The sequence below is a fragment of the Lepidothrix coronata genome, unplaced genomic scaffold (assembly GCF_001604755.1).
Source record: "Lepidothrix coronata isolate B3197 unplaced genomic scaffold, Lepidothrix_coronata-1.0 Scaffold256, whole genome shotgun sequence".
NCBI lineage: Eukaryota > Metazoa > Chordata > Aves > Passeriformes > Pipridae > Lepidothrix > Lepidothrix coronata.
The window spans coordinates 796,159-804,105 of NW_016690436.1; positions in this window are offsets into that span (position 1 = coordinate 796,159).

Here is a 7,947-nt window from a genome sequence, read left to right on the forward strand (position 1 = left end):
AGCTGCTGGGATGCCTGTGCTAGAGCTGTGGCTACCTTGAGGCAGGGAGAAAGAATTCCTCTGAGAATTCCCAGAAGAATTCCAGTGGGATGGATTTAGCTGGCTTCTTGAGTACGATGTTGGCCAGGAGGAGGAGTGGGCCATGCCTTGATCCTGTCAAAGGAAAGAGGAGAGTTTTGGAGATCGTGGCAAATCAATGTACAGAGGCACATTTTAAAAGTGGAGCAATCATCACTGCTTTTGGGACATAGATGTAGAAAGAGTTGACATGCCCAGTTCTTAACAACAGATTATTAAAATGCCTCCCCAACATGAGGAAAGTCGCAGGCCTTTGTCGACCTGACAACACGTTAAACCAAATTTCTTATTCCATGTCAAACCCCTTATCAGTAGACAGGTCATGCTCGTCGTGCTGCCTTCTTATGTGCAACCTTGAATAGCAAAAGGTTTTGAGAGGACCCTGGCTGCAGCAGAGCAGTAGCAGGGGCCCAAGGAGCTGTGTCCTGGCGCTCAGGACTAGGGTAGCAGTTGTCCCACAAAGCAGAGGTTCGGATACAAGTATATTTGGCAGGATTTACAGGGTCCCTTGCTTCTACTGATGTCCTCTTATGAGCAAGCAAGACTGGTGCTCCAGGCTTTTTCTTTGACAGGTAGCTTATAGATCCTGTGCTGAAGGCAAAACCCAGGCTTTTCATACTTCTTACATGTTTCTCACGAGCCATTTTGACTGTTACATGTTAAGTAACCTTCAACTGCATTATGAAAAATGCCCTTCTGTAACTTATCTGCAGTTGTAATCTTTTCTGTGTGAAGGAGCAAGACTTCCCCCTATGTAGCAATAATGACACTTATTAGCACTTTCTTACATTGGATTGGGCAGCAGATAGGCTTCCTGCTGCAGAACACTGTGCTAATTTATAATGCTTATATCTTATTCTAAAAGATTGAGTTAGAGAAGTGGGGAAAGACTGTTGGGAGTTTGTGTTATGAAGAAATATCTTCACTCTTTGATGGGTTTAATATAAATTTTTAATAATGCTTTTTGTTGTTTAAAGAAGGGAGAAAAAGCTTTTTTACCTCCTTGTAATGTGTGAATGTTTGTGAGATGCCTGCAAGTGGAGAAAGAATCACAGCTTTGACCCTAAACATTTTGGAGAGTTCTAATGTTAAAGGTATGGCTTTTATATCTAGTAAGAGGTTTCAGAAGCATGTGTTTGTTTTTCAAGTCTGACCAACTCTGAAAGTCTGACTCAGACACAGAAAAATGAATCCATAAAAATTTCCAGCCATTTGCAGTTCAGGAGAAGTCTTCCTTGATGCCTCGTCAAAGGCAAGACTTCAAGTAAACTGTACAATGAATAGTTTTCTACTACTAATCAAAGTGTGATTTAATTGGAGAGAGGTTCTTAGTATGAAGCCGTTTTCATTTTCATATTGAAAATATTATGTTTTGCAAACTACAATATAAACTTCAAAGAAAATCTACAGTATGATTTAACTGATTTTTATAAACAATTTTATACCATTTCAGAATTTCTCATTGCTAACCACTGCACAATGCTGCGAACAAAATGATGAAATTAATGCTTAAGTTATGTGAATAATGTATGGATACACAGTGCTCTTTACTATGCAGTAACACAGGACACATTAAAAAGTGTGGTAAATGTAATGCAATTGTACCTTTGCTGCTGCTGCTTTCAGATATGGATCATAACACAGCTGACTCTGCATGTGCTGGCTGAGCTGTGGAACTCGGTTTCACTGATGCAATCTCAGTCTGTGCTGACCTGACAAAGGTTGGGCACCTAGGAAACCAGCCTGCCCAGATCAGATGCTAAGGAGTGTTCTCAGCTGATTAACTTTTAAAAGTATTTTCTCTTCCCTTGCATGCTCTGTAGTATGAGAAGGAATTCTGTCACTGGAGATTTTAATCTGCCTCTGGACATACGATGGTTGTAAGACTTCTCTCAATTATTTACTTTGACATAAGTCTCTGTAAAATAATTTGACTCAAAAATTGTTTGTTTCTATAACACTAGCTCTAGGGTTTTTATAATATTAGTCCGAGTATATCCATGTGCTACTTAAAAAAAAATTAAAGTAGTTGGAAAAAGCAAATAATGATTTATAAAGTAGTAAAGCAGTAAAAACCTATTAGAAACAACTAGTGTGCATATTTTAAATCAACTAAAAGGTATAGAAATGGAAGAGGTGCACCAATGTCTTAACCTAATTTTAAGCAAAAGACTTGAAAGTATTCAATTAAAAAATGACTGCATGATGGCTACATGATATTTTCCTCTTGCCTTACAGTAACACTAAAAATTTTGCTTGGATAGCCAGAGACCAATAGAAAATGAGAAAAATATGGCTTAAACCTCAGCTCTCAGTCAGCATGATCAGAGAAGCATAGGGGTGCTCTGGCAGAGCCTGGAGTTATCACACCTCTGTGTCTGTAGGTGCCTCTTGGCAGCTGCTTTGCTCAGAACTGGTCTCTGTCAGGGCAGCATCTGCAGTAGCAAGAGCATCCCACCTGCCGTCTCTCCCTGGGGCAGAGGGCAGAGGAGTGGACCTGCCTTCAACCAAAGATGACTGCAGCTCTGCCAAGAGCTCCTCTGCTTCCTGGGGCAGACGTTCAGGCCCAGAATTTCTGTCCCCAGCTGAGAGCTCAGCACCACAGAAACTGTATCAGTGTGTGTGGAGCAGAGTGTGGAAGGTGGACCCTGCAGATGAAGCTCTCCAAATCTCCTCCATGTGGCTCTGCTTCCCAACCACCTGGCTGTCAGCACTGGTCTGTCTATTTAATGGTTTTGTTTCATTAGTGTGTTTGAAGGGCAGAAATGAAATATTGGAGGCTGATGGGGTTTGCAGTCAGGTTTCAATACAGTAAGGTCCATGCTTAATAAGATCTTGGAGCTAAAAGTCATCTTAATGTTTTGTACAGTGACAGCCTTACTGAAGGAACATAAGAAAATCCATAAGCACAGTGCAGAGGTAGAAATTCCCATGTGTGTAAGTACCAGGCAGTGTTAGTCTGGTTTTGTGTACTTTAGATAGATGTGTTTACTTTAATTTATTGGCAGGATTGTGTTTGAACTTAACCAATTACTAGTTATAAAGTTGAAATGTCTTATGGATATAGGCATTACATGACTATAAGAGGACTTTGGCTCCATCCAGTACTTTGTCTTTCATAGGCTAACATCTATAATTTCAAAGTGTCCATCTAAAGCTTGGTGTGTCTCAGTTGTATCAGATTATCACAGAATCATGGAATCGTTTAGGTTGGAAAAGCCCTCTCAGACCATCGAGTCCAACCATTTCCCCAGCACTGCCAAGGCCACAACTAACCCATGTCTCCAAGTGCCAGATCCACAGGGCTTTTAAATCCCTTCATGGATGGTGACCCCACCACTGCCGCAGGCAGCCTGTGCCAAGGCTTGACAAACCTTCTGATGAAGAAATTTTTCCTAATATCTCATCTAACCCTCTCTTGGCATAATTTGAGGCCATTTCCTCATGGTTTATACCACAAATTTAGAGTTACGCTCCTTAAATTTCCTCCTGTTTTGTACTAGTGTGAGGCATCTAGCCTAATACAGCCTTTTGCTTTACTAAAGTGAGTATGGATTAGGATCCTGGTTTTGTCACTTGCCTATATGAATATACCCTCTGGTTCCAAAAGGACAGTTCAGTTATATCTCGTAGGTATATAGTGGTTTATTTTTAATTGAGAAAAAACTTAGCACCCATAAAAATTCTACTTTCTGCATTTCAGAGCAGTAGGAAATCTAGTTCTGAAAATGTCTTCCCATTAGAACTGAGATCATTTACTGTGGTGGATCCTCAAGGCAGTGCCTGCTCTCTACTCAAGTGCATGGGCTTTGGAACAGGACTGGTTCCAGATGGCTGAGGACTTAAACTGCAAGTGAGGAAGTATTTTCAATAAACATGTTCTAGTATGCATGAAGACTCTTAAAGAAGAGGATCAGAGAGTCCAAGCTGTACTACTCCTACAGGACAAGATAGTTAATTTTCAAATTTTTAAAAATACATATTTTCTGTTCTTGTTAAGCTCTGCCTCACTAAAGGAAATAATTTTTCTTTCACACAAAGCCTTCTTTGTGCAACAGGAGAACAGCAGTGGAGTTCCAACCTCTTCTGCCTGTTTTCTCATTCTGCAGAGCAGATGTGAGATTCCAGGACAGGACAGGCTGACAGACGTGTGTTGGCCTGGTCCAGGAGGTGAGGGTGTTGCACATCTTCACCAGCCTCAGCAGGTCAGCCTTGTGTCCCTTCACAACTATGCAAATGCAGCGTTGGTGAAGTATTCTTGGGACGTCTGGTCATAGTTGAGCCTTTTTTCTTTAGGGCAAAGAAAGACAAAAGTGTCTCCCATGACTTCTAACCTACTGTGACACCCTTATCACTAAGATAAAGTGACTCCATTAGCAGTGCAAGATTACATAGCCCTGACATCTGTGTACCCTGTAATCCCTATGTATAGAACTCTTGTCTGTAACCAATGGTGATTACTTTTCTTTTTGCTCTTTGGAAACATAATTTATGATGTTAAGGAAGACCTTTGAGTTCTTTGCAAAATGAGCTTGTAAGCTCTAGATCTTCAATTTATTTTGACAGAAAAGTAGAAATGTCTTATGTTTCTTGGGTTACTGTTTTATAATCTTAACTAATTAAAAACAAAATCCAAATTCTGCCTTGGCAACATTTATTCATTCAGAATCCCAGAATTATCAAGACCAAGTTACTAATGATAAACTTTAATAGAATCTTGTTGTGTATGTTACTTAGCAACATACTGTTTAGAAGCTTGTCATGGTTTAACCCCAGCTGACAGCTCAGCCCCACACAGCCACTTGCTCACTTCCCCCTCGATGGGATGGGGGAGACAGTCGTAAGGTAAGAGTGAGAAAACTCATGAGTTTAGAACAGTTTAGTAATTAATAATAATAAATTGTAATGAAAATTGGGTGGAAACTCATTTCTGTTGTGATAATCTTTTTATATTCATTGCAGGTTAATCATAGGCTGGATTAATCAGCAACCCACTTACAAAGTCTGCTTATGAAAAATGCTGTAATAGCTTTGTAATTGTAATGGTTCCACATCTTAATTTTCCCTGAGCCCTTTGTATGCCCCTAAGTAGTGCTCCTTTAGTAAGGCCTATGTCTCCATTTTAGGGCAGAGTGTAATTGATGGAAATCCTGGGAGTTAATGGAGAGTTAACACAGAAAACCCCAAGGTGTTTGGCCTGACAGGCAAGTGCCACTGTTGACGTGGCTGCAGTTTCCTCAGACAGTGCTGCCTTTTGGGAGGAAACTACCCTGTGACTCAGCGCAGACACTAGGGAAGGGCTGCGGTGTTTTGGTTTGTCAGGTTGTTGGTTTTTTTGTCCTCACCTTTAGTGGAAACTTCCAGTATTTTTCTTTTGTTTCCTCTGACTTTGTGCTTATGGTGAGTCAAGAGCGGGACTACTTGTCTGCTGTGAAGATCTGTTAAAAAAGAAGGCTGCTTTACTTCCCTTTTTACCTTACCATTTATAAGTCTCTTATTGGAAGAGCTCTCTTTTGGAACCAGTACACAAACCAAATCCGGCTCTGCCAAAGCCTTCAGATTTGACTTGGAGGGCACGGTGCCTTAGTTCAGTTGCTGTTGCTGCAGAGTGCCTTGTGCCTTTGCTGCTGTGCCACCAGGGGCTGTTACTGAGCGTTGTCGTCTTCTGCCGTAGGCAGGTGCCTGTCACCTGAAAATGGTATTTCAGGAGCTGCTGTGGAAGATTTGAGAGCCAGGGGTCATGGGAGGCAGCGACGCACGAGCGAACACAGCAGAACCTGTTTAGTCGCAGCCTAATTATCGCTAGAGGGAGCTGGTGGAATTCTTGGGACTCTTCGTCTTCTGAGCGCTGGCAGAAAGTCCCGCGGGCAGGACCCGACCCCAGAGGAGACGGCTGTGTGAGGGAACGCTGCTCTGGAATGAACACGTCTGTAGTTCTGCAGCATTAACTTCTGTGTTTTGGTGCACGAGTGACACGACTACTTTTAGCTGTAATTACAGTACAAAAGAAAACTCCTAATTCAGGAACTTAGTCTTTCCCCACCCTCCAAGCCTATTGCGGTTCATTAGAATGGCATCACATCTTTGAATTTGAAGGACCTTGTGAAAGGAGCAGCCGCACTAAGCACCGTATCTAGTACAGGCACCACACGGCAAACAGAGGTTTTGCAGATTTACACACAATAGTCTCAGTTGTGTTGTTCCAGTATGTTACCTTAAAAAAAGACTAAGAATTAATTAACTCATAATCAGCATTAAATGGTATTTTCTTCTGCTTTTCCCTGTTAAACATTGCTCAAGTGAAAAGGCATCTTCGGTGGTCTGATTTGTTATTTAACCATAGTTTTTAATTGTTGAGGGGGTTATTTTTTGAATAATTTTTAATAATGTTTTGATTTTTGTAATAATTCTGTCCTATTAAATATATATGCTACCTTTGTATAGCATTTTTGAGGTCTTGATGGACCACTTGGAGGAGCATGACAGAAATAGTTGGCTTTGTGACTGACAGCCATTTTAAGGACCAGCTGGTAGAAAAAATTCAGTGCACTGTGTATATGTTGTTAAGTGGACTTCAGAGTCCTAACTGAAATGATGACAGCAAAGGTTCATGGAAGGGTGGGACTGAAGTTTAGGAAATGATCTTTCAAAAGTCTCGCGGTCATGTCTGATTTGCTTTTCTCGTTGTGATTCAACTACTACCAATACTAAAAGACAGGCAAGGACAGGCAGCATGCCGCAGTATCAGTCATGCAAAGGTGAAAGACACATTCGGTTTACACGTTCAATTTTGCATCCTTCTGCTATGGAATCAATACATAGACTGTTCTCAGCCAAGCAGCAGTTGTGGGACTATTCAGCAAGAATCATTTAAAAAATTTGATATGAACTTACTAACGGCTAATTCCAGAGGCAAGACTGTGTGAGCAATGCATGAAGCATATGCTAAAGAAACAAAACGGGGAATGAATTTCTTGGTTTTCTGTTTTCTTCCCTTTTTTTGAGCCTACAGATCTAAAATACGTGGTATGATAGGGGTGATCTTTTTTTTGCTAGATTGTAGCCCCACTACCCACAGGATCACTATATGAGAAACAGAAAGGTGCTTAATGTCTGACTTTAGTACCACAAAAGCCAAGACATAATCATGGTATTTTTGTTCCATGTTCTCAGTTGGCTGTCTTTTACTGGATGCCTGGTTTGTGCAGGTTGCTGCAGGGAGTGGGAGACACCAGTGGCACATGGTGAGTCTGAAGACTGTTCATCATGCTGGGCTATGCAGAGATCGTGTGCTGAGCTAATGCCAATTTTCTAATCCATACAGCCATTACAAACACACACTGTAGAGCAGAGGATGCTTATGGTGATGCAGTGATGGTAAAGTCTCATGCTTGTTTAATTTTTGCAAGAATGTCACACTTTTAGGGATAGACTAGAAACAGAAAATGCAAACCTGTGTGTAAATAGTACAGTACAAGGGAAACAAACTTTTGTTGGTTATTTTGCATGGCCAAGGTTTCACCCACAGGCTGTGGCAGAAATAGAAATAGCACTTGATTGTCCTATGTCCTACTTTTATCATCATAACACTGTTGTAAGAATTAATGAATGCAGGCTACAGCATGGTTTTTGTATGTCACCAGAAAACAGTTTTTGAAGTGGTTTATTTGATCATGGCATTGCAAGTCTATGGTAGTAATAGTTGTTTTTGAGTAAGGTTTATGGGTTCTTCTTTAGAGGGAGGAATTTCTATACACTCATTTAGTTGTAGCTCTGCCCTGATTGTAAGCTTTTGAGTCTCCAAACTGGTTGGTTAAATGTCAAAACTACTTTTGTTGCATCATTGCTGACTCCTCTTAGGTCAGCATT